Below are 21,900 nucleotides of genomic sequence, written 5' to 3'. Positions count from 1 at the left end.
AATTTTACAGTAATTACAAGAATGAAACACATATAATATAAATCTATTTCTTAAATAAAATAATCTTTAATTTTTTTAGATAATAAATATAGAAATATGAACAATAATTTAAACCTGTGAACTGCAACAAAATAATAAAACAAGATTCAAAGTCGAGAAAAGAGTGTGTGTGTGTTTCTCTTATAGCAAAGCCACATCGAGCTATCTCCTGAGCCAACCGAGGGGAATCAAACCCCTGATTTTTAACATTGTAAATCCGTAGACTTACCGCTGTAATAGCGGGGGGGGGGGAACCCGAGAAAAGAAATTTTGTTCGAATAATTTACCTAAAAATATTACTATAAGAGTATTTTATAACTACGTTTTCAGTGCAGTTTGTCAGAATTATACACATGGAAATCTGCACAGAGTTCATTGCGTAATTAACTGATGATGGACACAATTTATCCAGCTTTTTTTTTATTCCGAGAGATATCAATCACGTGACAAGACAACGCGACGCAGCCTTACTTCCGTTGCAATAATTATCGACTTGGCCTGTATTCACTAGGATATCCGTACCAGATATATATTTTCTGAAATTCCAGAAAGCCTTTGCGTGCAAATTCGAGATATCTTGCAATAGTTACAATGGAAAGTTAATATCAACTTTCACCTCTCAGAAAAACCTTTTATTTCAATTTAGGTTTCTGTTAAACTTATGGCATTATCTGACTTTTACAAAAGCAACATTTCTCAAAACTATTTTGAAAAGTGAAACTTCAAAATGATTTTGAAATAAAATTTCATATTCTTATAAATCTTAGTTTCTAAATATATTATTTTTATTATTTTATTTTATTCTGAACAAACGTTTTCGCTTCGTTTTTCATTCAATTTTGTCGTTTTTGTTCTATCTATATAATGAACAGTTAGTTAGGAGAAATAAAAATATTCTAAAATAGGTAGCTCAAGACAGGCATGAATGCAATGTTCAACCGATAAAGACTTACTTCAAGAATTCACAAAAATAACTACTTCTACCAATGCCCGCGATTAATGGTAAAATAATATTACAATTACATATTTTTATAATTTTTATACTGGAAAACAATAACATGAAAATAAAATGACTAAGATTTACAGTTCTTTAAATTTAGGTCTAAATGGTAGTAAAACATATAATTAATGTTACCTTTTCTGTAAGTTAAACTGGGACCTAAGAAATTATTCGAAATTGCTTACAGTTTAATAATCTTAGTCATGAGTAACATTAAATAATGTTCTATATAAATATAGAGGTTTTTGTTTATTTCTTATTTATATTTGAACAATGTTATAAGTTAAAGTACATTTTTATTAATTAAACGATGAAACTATCAAACTATATAAAGGTGGGAATGACATCATTTATCACATGGTATATCTTGTTGACAATCTGGTGGCGGCATCTGCCGGTTCTTACCCAAAATTGTGTAACCATATACACACAAAAAATTCTTTTCGTAATGTGTGTCGCGGACAGGAGGAGTATCTAGACATCAAAACACCCCAAACAAAACAACGTAAAACACCTAAAAACAACGAATAGATACCCAACGGCTATTATTATAACATAACCCTTCCAGGTGATTACCATACGCATCAACAGTTATTGCCTGCAAATTCATTCTTCAACAGATTTTTATCGAGGTTTTAATTTAAAGTTTGTAACTCTCGATATAAACCTACAACAAAAGCCGTCACGTGGACTTTAGAGGAATCTTCAATCAACAGGTAAGATGTTTCACAGATGTTGTTTGCAGAATAAGTTATAAAATTAATGAATTGTCTGAAGGCTTATATAAGGATAGATACAAGGTTTCGATATCCATGATGGACACATTGTGCAACTTTGTACTTAACAACAAGCAGTCACACATTAACGTTTTGTATGATGTAATATCTGGGTCGTGATAATCTTATTTTGTTTAGGCTCTTCAAGAATTAAAAAAAATTAAAAGTATCTGCGCTGTTTTGACGAACAAATCGTTTATCAAGCAGAAAAGTATTTTGTCTAGGCTGAGTAAGATAATTATTTTATCCTTACAGTATATTAGTGGTAAAATGATCCTTGAGTCTACACTAAATTAACGTATTTAAAGCAGAGAGAAAAAAAATAAAAATGTTAGAAATGTGTTATTTATAAGTAGAAACTTGGTTAATGTCCACGAGAATCAGATGGGCTAATAAACTAAAGATTATATAGAATTTACGTGATACTAAAAGTCCTGTATCATAATACACACATGTTAAAATACTTTTATGAGCTAGAATTTTACGTGATGGTTTTCTTCTGGAAGAAGATGTTTATACATATATAATTTTCCCCCTCACATGCCTAAGAATGTTCAGTAAACAAGATCTTTGTATAAAATATAATTCTCTCTCGCGCGGGTCTAAGAATATTTCTGCAAACAAGATATTTGTATAGAAATATATACGTAAAAACGGCTCGTTTATATGTGCATATATATGTATATTTATGTATTTGTGTATGTATATACATATATATTTTTCTCTATAAGTGGGTTTTCTCGACACCCCTGAAGATATTTGTATAATTTAAATTTCTTTCTGTCATGTGTTTATGAATTATTTGGTGAAAAAACACAACATTTTTGTATGATATATTTCTCCCTCTCACGTTTCTAAGAATATTAAGTGAAAAAATATTTATGTATTATATATATTTTCATTTCGCGCGTATAAAACTATTTTAGACAAAAATATCTTTATATAATAAATATTCCTCTTTCTCATGTGTAAACAGATTATCTTGTAAAGAATGTTTTTATATATTTTATATGTTTCTCCCGCTCATGTGTCTAAGGATATCTTAGTGAACAAGATTTTTGTATAATGTATATGTCTGTTTATCATACATCTATGAATTATTTATAAAACAACACCTTTGTATCATATATATTTTTACCTCTCATGTTTCAAAAAATATTTTATTGAACAATATTTCATATAATATTTATTTTTCTCTCTGTCACCTTTATAAAAAAAAACTTTAGTGAACAAGGTCTTTTTATAAATAATACATTTTGCAATATATAATTATCTTTCTCGTATGTTTAAGTATATTTCAGCGAACATAATCTTTCTATAATTTACCTTTCTCTTTCTCACGTGACTACGAATTATTTAGAAAACAACATCTTTGTATGGTGTATTTCTCCCTCTCACGTTTCTAAGAATATTTGATGGAAGAAAACGGTTATGCAGTATATAATTTTCCCTTGACGTGTCTAAAAATATTTTGAAGAGGATCTATATACAATATATATTTCTTCCCCCATGTGCCTAATAATGTTTTAGTGAAAAAGATCGTCATATAATTTCCACTACACTGTCTCGTGTGTATGTGAATTATATCTAGTAAGGAAGGTGTATGTATTATATATGTTCCTTCCTCTCACGTGTCTAAGAATATTTTTGTGAACAATATTTTTGTATAATAACCACTTCTGTCTCTCTTATATAATATACTATTAAGTAAACAACACTCTTGTATGATATGTATTTTCCTCTCACACATTCCTAATAATATTTTAGTGAATATCTGTTTATAAAAAATTGTAGTCGTTGAAGCCTGTCTAAAATATCTCATTCAAAAAGATCTTTCTATAATTGACATTTCTCTCTCTTAGATGCTTTAGAGTATATAAGTATATCAGATAATATAATCTTTATATGAAAGAATAATTCTAACAATATTTTAGTAAACAAAATTTTATATAATATATATATTTCCTTCTCATGTATCTAAGAATATTTTAGTGAACAATACTTTTATATAAAAATACTTCTCCCTCTCACGTGTCTGAGAATATTTTAGCGAAATCGATATTTAGCTAATTCACATATCTCTGTCTCACGTGTTTATGAATTACTAAATAAACAACAATTTTGTATGACATATATTCCTCCCTCTCATGTTTCAAAGAATGTTTTAGTGAACAAGATCTATAAATAATATATTTTTTCTTTCTCACGTCTATAAATATTATCTAATAAACAAGGTTTGTATACATATGTATATTATATTTCTCTTCATGTCTAAGAATACTTTAGTGAACATGATTTTTGTATAATATATATTTCTCTTTCTGACGTATCTATTAATTATTTAATAAACAACTTTAAGATATCTATATGTCACACTCAACCCTTTTTAATAATATTTTAGTGAAGAAGAACTTTATATAATATATTTCTCTCTCTCATGTTTTAAAAATAATTTAGTAAAATATATTTCTAATAAATTTTTAACTCTCTCACGTGTCACTGAATATTTTAATGAACAAGATCTTTTCATAATATATATTTGTCCCTCTCATTCGTCTAAAAATACTTTAGGGGGTCTTTGTATAATACACAAATATCCCGTCTCATATGTCCAAGAATATTTTAGTAAACAAGGCTTGTATATAATATACAATTAATTATCTCTCTTAGGTGTCTAACAATATTTAAGTCAAAGAGATCTTTTTGTAATATATAATTCTTTTTCTCGCTTGTATAAGTATATTTCAGCAAAAAGATTTTTTGACAATATATATATATTTCTCTCTCTTGCATGTCTAAGAATATTTCAGGAAATACTATTTTTCTATGATATATATTTCTCTTTCTTGTATGCCTTAGAATACTTTAGGGAACAATATCCTTATATTATGTATATTCCCCTCTCGTTTGTTAAAGAATATTTTAGGGAACAAGATATTTTTATAATATATATTTCTTACTGTCACGCGTCTCAGAATGTTTTAGGAAAGAAAGTTTTTAAATGAGAATTACTCTGTGAATACTTTATCGAACAAGAATACGTGTCTATGAATTATTTAGTTTTTGTTTGTTTAGAATTAAGCACAAAGCTACTCACTGGGCTATCTGTGCTCTGCCCACCACGGGTATCGAAACCCGGTTTTTAGTGTGTAAGTCCGCAGACATACCACTGTGCCACTGGGGGGGAATTATTTAGTAAACAACATCTTCGTATAATATACATTTTTGCCCCTCACCTATTCAAGAATGTTTTAACGAACAAGATCTTTGTATAATACATATATATATATATTTCTCTCTTACGTGCCAATGAATTATCTGATAAACAATTTTCTGTACAATATATATTTCTGTCTCTCACGTTTCTACGAAATATTTAATAATAAACATTTTGTAGGATATATATTTCTCCCTCTCATGTTTTTAACAACATCTCAGTGAGAAAATTATTTACACTATATATTTATCGATCTCACGTATCTAAGAATATTTTATTGAACATGTTTCTAATATGATATATATTTTCCCCACTTACGTTGTAAGAATACGTTAGTGAACGTGATTTTTTGAACAATATATATTTTTCTCTATCTCTCATCTGTTCACGATTTATTTAGTAAACTACATTCTTCTATGATATATATCTTCATGCCTCTCACGTTTCAAATAGTATTTTAGTAAAAAATGTTATTTATATGCTTTATTTTTCTTCATTTTACGTTTTTACGAATATTTTAGTAAACAAAACGTTTATACTATATCTCTCCTTCGCGTGTCTAAGGCTATTTGTGGGAACATGACCTCTGTATAATATATATATCTGTATGTCAGATGCCTATGAATTATTTAGTGAACAACATTTTTGTATGATATATATTTCTCGCTATCTCGCTTGTAAGAATATTTTAACGAACATTTTAGTCAAGAAGTTATTTGTATAATATATATTTCTTCTCTTCATTTCTTTTAGAATGTTTCAGTGAACCACATCTTTATACAAAATATAATTATCTCCCTCACGTATCTAATATTTTTGTATAACTTATATTCTTCTGTTTTACTTGTCTTTGTATTACTTACTAAATAAAATTTCTGTACTATTTATATTTTCCTCTCACATTTATAAGAATATTTTAGTGAAAAAGAGCTTTATATGATAGATATTTCTTTCTCTTGTGTGCCTAAGAATATTTTAGTAAACAAAATCTTTGTATAATATATATTTCCTTCTCACGTGTCTAAACATACTTTAGTGAATAATTCTTTAATATAAAAATAGTTGTCCTTCTCGTGTGTTTAAAAATATCTTAGTGATCAAGCGCTGTTTATAATATTCCTTCTCGCGTGCACTTGTGAAAAATGTATTAGTGAATAAGATCTTTCCATAATATATATAGTTCAGTCTCTCACGTATCGTTGAAATATTAAGAATTGTTTGTTTGTTTTGGAATTTCGCACAAAGCTACTTAATATAATTTTAATGAAAACGTTCTTTATACGGTATGTTTTTTCCTCGTTTCTAAGAATATTTTAGTGAAGTAGTTTTTTGTATAATATATATTTATCTCTGTCTCGGGTGTCTAAGATTGTTTTTGCATTTCGCGCAAAGATACCAACGGCTATCTGCGCTAGCCGTTTCTAATTCAGCAATGTAAGACTAGAGGGAAGTCATCATCAGTCACCGCCAACTCTTGGGCTACTCTTTTACCAACGAATAGTGGGATTGACCGTCACATTATAACGCCCCCACAACTTAAAAGGGAAGCATGTTTGATGCGACGGGGATCCGAACCTGCAACCCGCAGATTATGAGTTATACTCCTTAACCCACCTGGCCATCCAAATGTGTAAGGATATTTTATTCAATAAGTTTTTTATATGAGATATATATATATATTTATTTCTGTTCCATGTCGAACAATATTTTTTGAAAAACAAATTTATATGATATTTACCTCTCTCTCTCGTTATTTTAGTATACAAACAGTTTGTAAAATATATATCTTTCTTTCTCACGTGCCTAAAAATGTTTTAGTGAACAAGACCGTTGTGTAATACATATTTATCTCTTTAACGTTTTGAGATTTTACTGAACGAAACCCTCATAAAAAGTAATTATCCTTCTCAAATGTCTAGTAATATTTCAGTAAATAAGATCTGTGTGTAATATATAATTGAATCTTTCGCATGTCTAAAAATAGAGAACAAAATGTTTGAATGAAAAGTATTTCTCCCTTCATGTGTCTAAAAATACTTTAGTGGACAAGATTTTTCTATAACATATCTTTCTCTCTCTGACGTTCCTAAGAATATTTTGGTGAACAAATTCTTTATAACGTAAATATGTTTTCTTCTGTGTATAAAAATATTTTCCAAAACAAGATATTCTATAATATATATTTCTCATTATTACTTGTTTAAGATTATTTTACTGAACAAAATATTTATATAAAAATAATTTGTCTCTTGCGTGTCTAAAAATATTTTAGTGAACAAGATCATATCTTTATAATATATTATTCTCTCTCTCTCGTCCCCCCCCCCTGGGACAACGGTAAGTCTTCAGATTTAGAACGTGAAAATCAGGATTTCGATCCCTTTCGGTAGACATAGTAGATAGCCCGATGAGGCTTTGCTATAAGAAAATACACTTTCCCTTTTTCGTGTCTAATAACACTTAAGTGAACAAGATCTTTGTAATATATATGATTCTTTCTTTCATATGTTTATAAATAGTTCACCCTGCAATATCTTTATCCTATTATATTTCTCTGTGTCACGTGTCTAAGAATATTTTATTCAAGTAGGTCTTTTTTTATAATATTTGTATTTATATTTCTCCCTCTCACTTTGGTCCTGGCACGGCCAGGTGGTTAAGGCACTCGACTCGTAATTCAAGGGTCGCAGGTTCGAATCCCCATCATATCAAAGATGCTCGCCCATTCAGCCGTGGGGACGTTATAATGTGACGGTCAATCCCACTATTCGTTAGTAAAGGAGTAGCCCAAGAGTTGGCGGTGGATGGTGATGACTAGCTACCTTCTCTTTAGTCTTATACTACTAAATTAGCAATTAGCGCAGATAGCTCTCAAATATCTTTGCGCGAAATTCAAAACAAACAAGCAAACCCTTTTACCTGTCTAAAAATATATTAGTAAACAAGATCTCTGTATCATATTTTTTTATCTCTCAAATATCTATGAATTATCTAGACAGGTTCTTTATGTAATATATATTTCTCTTTCTCACTTGTGTAGGAATTACACCGTAAATAAGATCTTTGTATATTACCAATATCCCACACGTCGCTTGTTTGAGAATAATTTCGTAAAGAAAGAACCACGTGCATGAATTATTTATTAAATAAGATCTTTCCATAATATATTTTTCAGCCACGTGGCTAAAGCCCTATTATTAAACTGCTTTTTCACATAGAAATATTTTAAGTCAATATTTTAAATACTTTAATGAAATAAATTGTGATGTAATACATTTCTCACTCATAAACTGAAACTTTATAATAAAATAAGTTTCTTAAAAAGACATCTCGAAAGATAGACAGATAATTTTAAAATTGTTGAGATGAACCGATATATTGGTACATAGTTGTTTTTGAATAGACTGGTTCGTTGCTAGATAAACTAATAAAAGAGATAAAGAGCCATACAGGTAAATAACAAGTAAACTCTTTTGTACATAAACTATATAGCCAAAGGATGAAATAGACGGACATGTTGATGTATATATGCACTTCGATAAACAATTAGAAACACTTATAAATGGCCAGGCACTTAAATATGTAACAAACTAAATGGTTTAATGGATTACTTGCCATAAGAACAACAGGTAGTTCGGTAGATAAACAGACAAATAGTTGTTGTTTTAAAATAAGTACAAAGCTACATAGTGGGCTATCTGTACTCTTCTCACCACGGGTATCGAAACCCGGTTTTTAGCGTTATAAGTTTGCAGACATAACGTTGTGCTTCTGTGGGGCCAGACAAACAGACTTGGAGGCATTGATTACAGACGGTCTACACTTTGAGTAGACAACTACACACTAATGTATAATATAAAAGTAAAGTCCGAAGAATTAATTTTGACGACATGAATTAAAATGTATCTATCTTGGTCTTTAATGTCACAGAAAAATAAAAACCTCGTGTCGGATACAGATGGTGACTGGAACTGAGATCCGTTACGGTACATTATGTAACAAAAAACACACACAAGTAATATAGATTATTGGAAACAAAACCTTAACTTTATAATTTAATGGACGAACAATATAAAATTAACCAGGATAATTAATTCTGATTAACTGTCTATATCAGCTGTCCGAGAGTAAGCATTATATATTCAACAATTCTATATTAGCTGTTTGACAGTAAGCATTATATATTCAATAATTCTGTATTAGCTGTTTGACAGCAAGCATTATATATTCAACAATTCTATATGTTTTATTCACCTGTAGACACGAAGATATTACAGTCTTTTGAAAGATCTTCTCACCAACGGCCTTATGAAATTCAGTAAAAGTATTCGTAAATAGCATATTTTCAGTATCTTTTTCTAGTAGACATTTAAAAAATTTAAGAAGTTAAACGACCAAGTAAGAGGTTTAGGCATAACTGTGACGAACGTTATACCGCTGACGAGATGGAGAATAAACATCCAGCTACATCACTGTTTACACGACTCTTCTCAACCAATTAACGGGATTGATTTTCAGTTCATAGTGTACTTCATGTGTGAGGAGTGGTGAACAGAATATTACGACCTCGAACCTCATTCATTCTGATACACACTACGGCAATTTAACCGCTAGGTGACGCATTACTCGGATAGGTTTGTTTGTTTGTAATTAAACACAAAGGACTGTCTGGAATCTGCCCACTACGGGTATCAAACCCTGGTTTCTACCGTTCTAAGCCCGCAGACATAGCGAATAAGCTCTAATTTATAAGCCTGTTTGTTTTATTATACTTTTCGCATGAAGCTACAAGGGTGACATTGACGTGGCCAGAAGGTTAAAGTGCCGTACTGTAAATCCAACGATCTATGGTTCTATTTACGTCGTCGCAAAATCGTGCTCTGTAATTTGGAGCCGTGGGTGCATTATATGAGTGACGGCCAAATCCCACTATTCGATTAGAGTAGCTAAGAGCTGGTAATGGGTGCTGTAGATTGTCTTTTTTTCTAGTATATTAGTTCACAATTAAGGACGAAAAGCGTAGATAGCCCTTATGTAACGTTCCGCTAATAGCCGGTTTTCTGCACATAGCCTCACTAGCTGGCAACTGAGCTGTTTTTTGAATTTGAGCGCAAAGCTACACAACGGACTGTCTATGTTCATCCCACCACGTTTATCGAAACTTGGTTTCTAGCATTGTAAGTCCACAAACATACCACCGTGCTAGTCTGGTTTATGAAATTAGAATTGTAGATAAGGCAGCTATGCAAGTTAGCTCCTACTGCTTACTCTTGTTAGATATAAAAGTGGGATTTGTTGATCACTGTTATAACACAGCCATGGTTCTAAAGTGTGAAGTAAGATTTTCACAGACGTGAAACTTGAACCATGAACCTTGAGATTCAGAGCCTGGATATGCAAAAGACCAAGCAACAACCAGGACATTTTTAGAGAATAATGTGTAAATCTACACTATTAATTTCATTATTTGGAGCCTATGGCGTATTGCCGAGATCAGAGTTTTTGGGAGTTTATGTTAAACTAGCATTGAGGTAGTGATAACAAGTTCTTCAAAGATTTTTCCTATAAAAATACTCATTTTTTTACTTGTTAGATTTTCTTTAATCATTATTTAAGTGGCATTAATTTTACTGCTGAAATCTGCTTAGAATGTAAGTGATTAGTCTATATTAATATCATTTATAATGCCAATGTCAACCCTTAAGCTATGTTTTTTATTTTTTATTCAGAAGAGAATAGAAACTTATGATCCTCAATTAAACATTTGCTGTTGAACATGAGACTATATATTTCATATAACCTTCCTCGCCACTTCGAAGCATGAAACATTACTTTCGTTTGACGGTCTCAACATTTATGTGAGACTCAACTAAAATGGAGGTCTTTAAGTATCACTTGTACATCATAACACAAAGTTTATCTATGCATACAGCAATAGATATTCTGAGAAGAATATAAGACTCATAATTCCAGTGCCGAAGTTATTGGAATTCTGCAAAATATGATGCTTGTGCCCCAGAACAATATTAAAGTTAAGTGACTATACAACACATACAATACTAATACATGTTTAATGAAACAATTGCATTCTAAAAACGTTAACTATAACGTAGTAAGTTTCTGCTGAGTACGTTTTTTAATACTATTTGCACCACCAGCTAAGTCAAGTTCGTTGAACTTTAAGCAAGGATCGGTTTTGGTTTATACCAAGTACACTGCTGGTCAAAATCTTAAGGCCAATGAATATAAAGAAAAAAAATATGTATTTTGTGTTGTTAGACTCAACCACTTATTTGAGTAGAGCTATAAAAGATGAAAATAAGAAAAGGGAAAATAAAAATAAAAACCTTTTTCAGCATTTAATAGGGAAAATGTGAACACTGTGAAATTAGTCTAAATACTAGCAGTAACTAGCTGGTCAAAAGTTTAAGACCATACCAAAAAGAAGTCCTAACCAGGGTAGGAAATGCCCAATAAGATGTCTCCGTAGTGAGTTGCACGGCTGTCACTGCGAATAACTTCAAACATTCGCTTTGGCATGGTCGATATAAGTGTTTGCAGAATGCTGGCTGGAATGTTATTCCAAGTGGTGAAGACGGCTTCACGAAGATCATACACTGTTAGGAATTGACGTCCATTTTTATAGACTTCCCTTGCCATCCACCCCAAAACATTTTCAATGGGATTCAGTTCGGGCGAACACGCTGGATGGTCCAAAAGGATCACATTATTCACCATGAAAACGTCCTTTGTCCTACGGGCATTGTGGATTGCATCGTTGTCCTGTTGAAAGATCCAGTCATTTCCACACAAGCAAGGGCCTTTAGTCAATAAGGATGCTCTCTCCAACATGCTAATGTAGCCAGCTGCTGTTTGATGCCCCTGTATAACCTGAAAACGAAACCTTCGTCCACTTTTCTACGTCCCATGTTTGGTGCTTCTCAGCAAAATTTAACCGAGGTGTTTCGTGGTGTGGCCTTTAAAACCTTTTATGGTTTTAAAGTCTTTCTCTCGTAGATGCCGTCTTATTGCTCTTGAGCTGCATTCTGCGTTTGTAAGGACCTTAATCTGGTTCGACTATCGGCTGATTTCTTGCCGGACAACCTGTCGAATCCTCCTGCTCAACGCCGGCGAAATTTTCTTGGGCCGACCACTTCAAATTCTCGTTCCGTATCCCTCAGGGTCCTTTAAGAAATTTGCAACAGCAGTTTTACTATGCCCAATCTTACCAGCGATGGCACATTGAGAGAGACCTTGCTTTTGCAGCTCAAAAATTCTGCCACGTTCAAATTCTGTTAACTTTTTAGCCTTTGCCATGTTTTTACCCAATGTAACACAGGAGATGTTGACAACGCTAATGCTTGAACACAAATGACTAAATTTCGTTACGTGTTTACCGATTAACGCTTCGTTTCAGTATGGTCTTAAACTTTTGACCAGCTAGTATTTAAGCTAATTTCATAGTGTTAACATTTTCCCTATTAAATGCTAAAAAAGTTTTTTTTATTTTAATTTTCCCTTTTCTTATTTTCATCTTTCAAAGCTCTACTCAAATAAGTGGTTGAGTCCAACAACGCAAAATGCATATTTTTTCTTTATGTTCATTGGCCTTAAGATTTTGGCCAGCAGTGCATTTTATCTGTTTATACATAGTATATTAAAAAATCCATAGATAACCTATTTACATCATCTCTGTAATGCTTATACTCTATATCTTCTACAATTTTCATTCAATAACGCACAAAAAGAAAATTGCGAACATCTTTTTCAGTGTCGTATTGTTTTATCTTGTGGAAATAAATGCCATTCACAGTGTTTGTTTTGAATTTCGCGCAAAGCTACTCGAGGGCTATCTGCGCTAGCCGTTCCTAATTAAGCACTGTAAGACAAGACAGAGGCAACTTGTCATCACCACCCACCAACAACTCTTGGGTTACTCTTTTACCAATGAATAGTGGGTTTGAGCGTAACATTATAACGCCCCCACGGCTGAAAGGTCGAGCCTATTTGGTGCGATTGGGATTCGAACCCGCGACCCTCAGATTACGAGTCGAATGCCTTAACACACTTGGCCATGCCAGGCCTCCATTCACACAGTTGAAACGCATTTTATATGGTCTCAGTAAAATGGAATATTTTATGTGAGTGTGGAATAAGAATCACGATCCAATCCTACTATTTGATAAGAGTATCTAAGTGTTCTTGATAGGTGTTCCTAATCAGGTATCTTAGTTCTAAGTCAGCGTTTCCCAAACTTTTCCAACTAGAAACTGGTTTATTTTTGTAATTTTTCATCTAATCTGTTCCTGTACTTGTTTTTTTAAAAGAAAGCCAGTGTTGAGGAGATTGATTCGCATTTATAAGTTGTGATAAAATTCACAAGAAATCTCACTGCTTTTACTGATAAGTTTGGATACTCAGCACGGCAGTTCAGCCAAATATTAATAAATAAAACTTGAGTAAAACGGTCTTTCAGTGCAGTGTCACAGGATAGTTGTAATCCTTTTCATTTTCTGTGATAACAGTAAAAGGGTTCCTAATGCACATTTTACTGTGTCACTTAGAGTAAAATATTTCTTCAAGCATTATTTTAGCCACAAAAGATACCCTTTAATTGATGAGGAAATCTCATCTGGAATATTACCTACTTCATCTTAGTTTTGTAGCTCTGTTCAAATAAAGAAAGACATAATTTCTCTTCTCAACTTGATGTACCAACAAGTTAATTTTTTTATAGTTGGACTTTAAAAATATTTGTTTTTTTGCACCTTGTAAATTTAGATTTAACGCATTTAAGAAGCCAAAAATGCCACATAAATATACAACTTTAGTTAACCAATGCAAATTACGAAACCTGTCTCGAAATTCAAATATTGCATCCTTTGCTGATGGAGATGTTGCTCCAAAAACAAAATAACTTCATTTTTCATTTCGATGAGTCTTTTTAAGACATTTCCTTTTGTTAACCATCAAACTTCATAGTGTGATAGGAGATGCTCATGTTCACTTTCTGAAATTTTTCACAAAGCAATAAAGATTGTGGAATTCAATGATCTAGTTTTTATACAGTTTATGAATTTAACACATAATTACATTGTTGAATTCATAAGTAATGGCATTTTCTTCACAGCTAATGCCTTTCTGTGAATGCTACAATGCACCCATTTACAGTCTGGGGCCATTGTTTGGATCCTCTGGAAAGCTCCTGTATGAAAACTTGTAATTGAGCGATCACCATCAGTACTCAATCAAACATTCTTTTCCATTGAATATCACTCTGAATTATAAAATTATTTATTAAAAATGTTTTCAGCTGTTGTTATTGTCGGAAGTGGTTTGCAAAACAATAAATATTCACGAATTGTGTCCTTATAATCATATCTTACAAAGCACATTACATTGGCATTATCTGCTATGTCTGTGCTTTCATTCACTTGTAATGGAAAAACTGACTATAGTGAACTCGACGTGTAAGAGTTTCTTCAATATTTTCACCATATCCACAATTCCACTGTATTATAAAATAGGGACAGTAAATTCAACTGATTTTTTTGTTTTTAATAAACACGAGATGTAATTTTTTACTGCAGGAAATATTAACGTTTCACCAATAGTATGCGGATAACTTGTCTCGAGTATTAATTTTAAAATTTCATATGAGGCCATAACCAAAAAATTTTATGTCGAAGGACCTGTTAACTTGAATGAACAAATGGCCCTTTTATATGAGACAAAATACATTCTTTGATCTCACCTGCAGACAGGTGAAGACCGGCTTGGACTCAGCAGGGAACGTGTTTAGCTAACATGTAGCTTAACTTTATGGCATTTCACAAGAATCTCAAGGTTATCAACACTGTAAAACTTAATTTTAGGCTCTCTAAGTTGCACTAATTGGAAACACTTTAATTCCTGAGGGACTCAAGGTATAAAGACAGTCGACAACTTGTGAATTATATAATTTCGTAGTCTTAAGTGCAAACTTTCACTTCTCCTTCCTATTACCTCAGTTAAAATACCGAGAAATCCAAGTTAGATGAAATGAAATTTTAAATTATGATATATTTGAAATTAGTAACTTTATTGTAATATATTTATTTTGACTAGTTTATTCACATTTTTCTTTAATATACAACAAGGGCTTTGAGAAAATTATAAAATGGTGGTTGATAGTGAAAGGGTTAAAATTATTTAATTTTTTTTAGTTTTCTGCAGACTGGCATCTTTTCCATGGACCTACTTGTTGCAGACTACACTTTATAAGATGCTGTTCTGGACTATTAGTTTAAAATTAAGGGCGATTAGCGTTTTGTGGAACTAATTAAAACTTTATTTAATACATTGCCTTCTGTCAAAAATTTTACTCTGCTAGTGTTACAGAACCAAGTAAGGTTAGATGACTAAACAGTTAAACTTATTGTAAGAGAAATGTAACACATAAAAGGTTGTTGTACTTTAGAGAAAACCATATTTGTGAAATCATATTCAGTTTCCTTTTACCGTGAATTAAGAAGTATGAATAGTTTTTATACTCTAACACAAATTATACGAATTTTTCTAATACATTTCTGTCGTTGTGGTATATTATGAAGTAAGATCCAGAGTTAAACATAAGATACTAATTTTTTGTTGATTTTTCTCTGTTCACAGCAGGTTTTATGAGTTGATGACAAGAGATTTCGAGATCCATAGTTGAAAGATTTGATCTCATCAAATGATGCAGAAGCAACTATAAAGTGTAGGAAAAACAACACTATGTTCGATATGACTTCAGGGCATCATAGCGGTATGCTATTGCAAGTAAATACTTAATCGTACCTTCTGCTTTTTCATCAACACAACACTAGAAAGCTGATTTATAAAACTTATCTTTAAAATAATAGTAAAAAACACGATTTATTCTTTTCATTGGTTTAGAAGAGACATTTTAAGTATACCTAATGGTGCCTTATTTTTTTATTATAACAGAAAATGTAACCAAGTGAGGTGTCACTGAAACAATCAGGATTTTTTCTGGGGTGGGGAGTATCACATTTAAACTTTTTTTTAGAATAGATAAGTTTATTTGATTAAATATCTTTCAGTCATCAAAATTTTAAGTCAATTTTAAGTATTAAGGTATGAAAATAAAGAATTGTTTGATTGTTTTTGAAATTTCGCACAAAGCTACTCGAGAGCTATCTGCGTTAGCCGTCCCTAATTTAGCAGTGTAAGACTAGAGGGAAGGCAGCTAGTCATCATCACCCACCGCCAACTCTTGGGCTACTCTTTTACCAACGAATAGTGGGATTGACCGTCACATTATAACGCCCCCACGGCTGAAAAGGCGAGCGTGTTTGGCGCGACCGGGATGCGAACCCGCGACCCTCAGATTACGAAGCGCACGCCTTCACACGCTTGGCCATGCCGGGCCGAAAATAAAGAAACATGAACATATTTTTAAACGATGTCTTCTATATTTCAAAACTAAAATCCTTTTTTTTTATTTTAAAACACGAAAAATCAGTTGGGTTTCTACTATCTAAAACATCTGTTAACTTAATTTTAAACAAGCATTGTATATTTATCTTCTACAGCATGATAGCTTAGACATTTGATAGATGATTTTACCTTTTCCTTATGAATATACACCAATTTTATTATTATCATATAATAAACTAAATATCTTGAACTTTATTTAACTGTTCATTAGTGTGACTATAAAGTTATATATACATTGAAGGAAATAAAGCGTTTTCAATACCTTGTAAAATATCATCATGAAATACATTAAGTGAGTAGCTTAACAGGAATGTAAGTCTGAAGATTCATAGTTTGCAATTTAGGGTCGTTGATGCACTGTACGAGTGACAGTGAAATCTCATTGTTCGGCCAGAAAAAATCATAAAGGTTGGAGGTGGTTGCTATTAATAGTTGACCACTATCTAACCTGTCAGTTTAAAATCATATAGTATAAGTATATAGAAGACTATATACAGATACCACTTTATGTAGCTTTGTGTAAAAAATCTGAAAAAAAACCAACAATGACAAAGATAAACCGTTTCATCTAAATTACTATTGGCTGATGAAGACTCAGTGTTGTTGACACTACAATACAAATTTACCTATTATGTATATTATGCATTTTGTAAAGTTACAGTGAAACTAAATGTACAATTACTTCGCCAGAAACTATAAAAAACGGTATGTGTTACAGAAATATAATTTGATAAATGCCCTGAGCAATGCATGTGTAAATGTTCGCTTATAGTAAATCAATGATGAAATATTTAGGTATAAAGAATACATAGGTTAAATAATTGCACATTATAAGTATATAAGTGTGAATAATTATATATTGTGAGTATACAAGGGTGATTAATTCCATATCGTAAGCATATTGAGTTATTTCACATTGTTTATATCTATATAAATCGTAAGTCCGATAAAGCTCATATAAATGTATGAATAACTGCACTTTGTTAACACGTGTCATAAACACTGCGAAAATTTACTCAATATAATCACAATAATATGGAACAAAGCGAGTGTTTTTTTTGATTTAATAAAATAAAATACACGACATAACGAAAGAAGATATATTTTCTGCAGGCTTCATAAGCTCAGAAATAAAAAAATTATAACAACGTAAACGAACAAATAATTTTGACTCTTCGGGCATACTGTAATAATATTTTGTTAGCCTAAAACTTGACCTAGCAATATTATTAAGCCCTGAGGGTAACTTGGAGTTTTAGTCAATACTTTAAGTAAAATCTCTGTAAAAACAGGGGTGGGTATCGCATGGAAATATAATTTTCTATATATATTAAAAAACTTTCTTTCAGTAATTTATTGTGAACGTCTCGGATTAAAGAGACTGTTTGTAACCTACGTAAACCATACTTGAGCACAGGCACTGAACAAAACAAATATCGTTCTACGATATGAGGTGATGAATTGGTGGTCCCTCAGGGAATGTTTCCGTTATTCTCTGTACGTAGTGTTATGAGTATGAATAATAATATGAAGGTAAACACAGACAGTTATACCCAAACAAGTAGATATATGTATAATGTGTCTAGATCGTCTCTAGACAAACGTTACAACGGTGTTGATGAAGACATTAGTTATGAACATTAATACTAGGCTACGTAGAATATTTTGGATTTATGTTTTTGTCTTTTCTGAAATCCAGTTTTCACGTTATAATGTTGATAAAACAGGACATACGGCTTTTGAACACGTAGTATACACTGAACTTTATCGTTTCTTAATTAGTTTGAATTTAAGTGTTAATTCTTTCTCTAAGCCTAAAATTTGTCAAATGATGTCGCAACAGGGTTTCCTTATTGAGATGTTTCACTATGTATTACAAGACCATGGTCTTATTACCTCCTCACTGAACCTTGTAAAAAACTATTAAATACATGAGTGACCAAAGACATAAAGTATTTGTACCTTATTTCAATAATGTGAACTTCTTACACCTGTAGCTTCTTCTTTCGGAAATTGTTACCCATGAATTAAGAATAAAATAAGCGTAAAAATTAAAAGTACAATAAAGTTTGAAATATAGCTGGGTGTTCACCAACAAAAAACCTAAGTGTAATTTAAAACAATTATTTGCCCGGCAGAGCCAGGTTATTAGGGCGCTCTACTCGTAATGTGAGGGTCGCAGGTTCGAATCCCAGTCACACCAAAGATGCTCGCCCTTTTAGCTGGGGGGGGGCGGAGTTATAATGTGTCAATCCCACTATTCGTTGTAATAAAGTGGCCCAAGAGTTAGCGGTGGGTGGTGATGACTAGCTGTCTTCCCTCTAGTCTTACACAGCTGAATTACAGACGGCTAGCGCGGATAACCCTTGCGTAGCTTTGCACGAAATTCAAAACAAACTGTATAGAATATGGTTCTAATTCAGGTGCTCAGAATTTTGTTTTCGTCTGTTAAACGTCATTATCGACTCAGATATCCTGGTTCTTTCTTTTACGTTAATGAAGTTTGGAAATAAGGAAGTACAGCAAAAGTATTAGTCATTGGGCCATGTTGATCCTTTAACCGAGAGTTTACAAGTTCGATTAATTTTTAGTAGATTTTAGACAGAGTCAGGAATCACTTTTTGTTACTTTTTCAAGACTAATCGTTTATCATAGTTTGCTGGGTGTCGAGTACTATAGCTCACTAAATGTTAAAATACACAACGTCTTAATGACAGAAAATGGAAAAGAATATCATGTTTTTTCTTACAATAAAACTAATCTTAATACGCTCTTTTTCAGTCGAGAAGATTTTCGTCTATCTCTTTTATGAAAACTGCTTTTTAGATATATTTATTCCAAGACAAATAGAGAGACAACATTACACTTAGGCTGCTTTGATGTGAGGAACCGAAATGGTTGAAGTTGTGTTTTAAATTTCAACTGTTATAAAAGCGTTTCCCAATCATTGAGCTTCATTGTGATGAAACATAACGCTAAGATTTACTAGATAAATTCACAGTTTATTAACTGTGCACTCGACTTGTGTAACATGACTTAGACGTCAAGCCACGTGCGAAGAACTATGTTGTCCAGAATTTAATGGAAAGGTTGTACATAGTGATCCTGAATAATGGGAGAGATGACAACCACCAGTTTCCGAGATTATATTTATTACAGCATAAAGATATCAAGGATCAGTTTTTAGTAATGTGTTTGGTTAATTCTAACTTTTGTAGTCTTGATGGAATTAGTTTATAAGCATTTTAGAAATATCAGAAATATACATAAAAAGTACAATTTACTTTTACTTTGTAATGGTAATTTCATATATGTCCTAAAAGTTCGGAAAAACTTTCTTTGGTTTGATCAGCTTCACTCCTTTAAGTCCACAGCAGTAAGTCAACGAATTTACAACGTTAAAATTAGGGGTTCGATAACCCTCGGTGGACTCAGCAGATAATCTGAAAACACACACATATACATTCCTTTAAAAATGTGTGATTAATGTGATAACTTGCTTTTCACGTAAATTGATCCAAAATGCATGTCGATAAAGGAAGACAGGTAAAAATCAGTAAAGTAACCTATGGGTTAATATCAGTTTTAATTTCCAAATACCTTTCAGTACGTAAGGTTGAACACTTACTGAAATCATGCACTTCTTACATTTATTCTCATAAAAGACTAGCAGGTATTTAATAACTGGAGATTAGTTTAACACTGTTTATTTAACGCCAAAATTAAGTTAAGCATTAAAGGTGGAATACTCATACAGATAATAAGCTGAAACACTAAGGTTCGACACAGAAATCTAATTATTTGTATTAAAAGTAACAGTGTAAGCTTACCCCGTTTAAGCGATTCTCGGTACATGATATAGAACAATGAGATCCCGCAGCTGAAAAAAACGACGACAACTAATGACGAATTGGACATCAAATCCATGGTAATTAAATGAAATAAGCAATAATATTAAAAAAATACTTACATATGTATGTATTTAAGGTATGAAGTTAGTTTAATGCAGCAGGTGTATTTCTTTTGAAATGGTTAGAACGTGTATAGGTAATCTATCTTTTATTTAGTTCAAAGACGGCGACATGTATTTCGTCTCCGCCAATATACTGTATAAGAATATATAATAAATTTCTTTATATAATCATTTTTCTCTACTGAAAATTTAAATTGTTTAAAAGCATTTTATGTTTATACCTTATTATCTACATTGTCTAGGTGTAAAAAGGAAAATGAAAAGTTATTGTAGCTGAAAAAGCTTTAATAAAAGTCGTAGTGATTATCAGCTATTGAAGAACAAGTCATAATTTCTGGGATCAGTATTACACAATCCTTCCTTGTAAGTCTCGAAATAATCCTTCAAGTCTATATTAAAATATCTTAGAGCTTCAAACACTTCTAGCCTCCTGCACTTTTCTGTAACAAAGTGATATCATGAAATGTTATTTATTCTACTTGTGGAGAGAGTTACATGTAAAACTCTATCCTTGATATATGGACGGACTACTTATGGTAATTCCTCTGTGTTAAAAATGCGCTTTGTTTTGTTCAGTCATGACACTAAGCAAACTTAATTCCTATCTAACAACGTTCACGAATAACTAAGGTTTAATCGCGTTTAATCTGTACGTGTTATAGAAAGTTATGTTCAAAAAAAGAGCGGACATAGAAAAATAATTAGTATCTAGCCCACAAGTTTAATAGCAGTATAACAAAAGAAGTATTTGATGCAGTGTTAAGTTTCTTACTAAACTGTCACTGTAATTGTTTTGTTATATATATCATTTCCAGTCAAGACTTTTAGTCAAACTTATTGTTTTATAGAAGATTGTATTATTTAATTTGACGACTTATGACTTTTTAAAGCTATTATTATTCTACTCAAAAGCATTTTATTAATGTATTACCGTCTAAGTTGATACATTATTAGGGTTATTTTTCTATAAAAAATAATATTAGTACATATAACCTTCTGTGAAGACTTGTGTGCTGATAGTTATTTTCTTATGGAACAACTCATATGATGTTATATGTCGTTTTCCGAAAAGGTTCAGAAGATCGTACGGTTGTTATCATGTGAGGCCCGGCATGGCCAAGCGTGTTAAGGTGTGCGACTCGTAATCTGAGGGTCGCGGGTTCGCATCCCCGTCGCGCTAAACATGCTCGGCCTTTCAGCCGTGGGGGCGTTATAATGTGACGGTCAATCCCACTATTTGTTGGTAAAAGAGTAGCCCAAGAGTTGGCGGTGGGCGGTGATGATTAGCTGCCTTTCCTCTAGTCTTACACTGCTAAATTAGGAACGGCTAGCACAGATAGCCCTCGAGCAGCTTTGTGCGAAATTCAAAAACAAAAACTTGTTATCATGTAGAATAAACGATATAATGTTGCTA

General features: G+C 32.0%; 1 protein-coding gene across 7 annotated transcripts in view; it reads left to right on the top strand.

The window, feature by feature from the left end:
• Positions 1-1,455: 1,455 nt before the first annotated feature.
• The window catches only part of LOC143222885 (thyrostimulin alpha-2 subunit-like), a 119,275-nt gene continuing 98,830 nt past the window's right edge, over positions 1,456-21,900 (top strand). For 2 of the 7 annotated variants that reach the window (XM_076450024.1, XM_076450023.1), the window contains exon 1: positions 1,456-1,755. The gene's annotated coding sequence lies outside the window, so the exon portion shown is untranslated. Of the gene's footprint in view, positions 1,756-6,424; positions 6,663-15,682; positions 15,833-21,900 lie in introns of all 7 variants that reach the window. The other 5 variants (XM_076450021.1, XM_076450022.1, XM_076450019.1 and 2 more) reach the window with 5 other exon arrangements.

The sequence above is a fragment of the Tachypleus tridentatus genome, chromosome 8, assembly GCF_004210375.1.
Source record: "Tachypleus tridentatus isolate NWPU-2018 chromosome 8, ASM421037v1, whole genome shotgun sequence".
In the NCBI taxonomy this organism is placed as follows: domain Eukaryota; kingdom Metazoa; phylum Arthropoda; class Merostomata; order Xiphosura; family Limulidae; genus Tachypleus; species Tachypleus tridentatus.
This window is presented reverse-complemented; position numbering and strand designations above follow the sequence as displayed.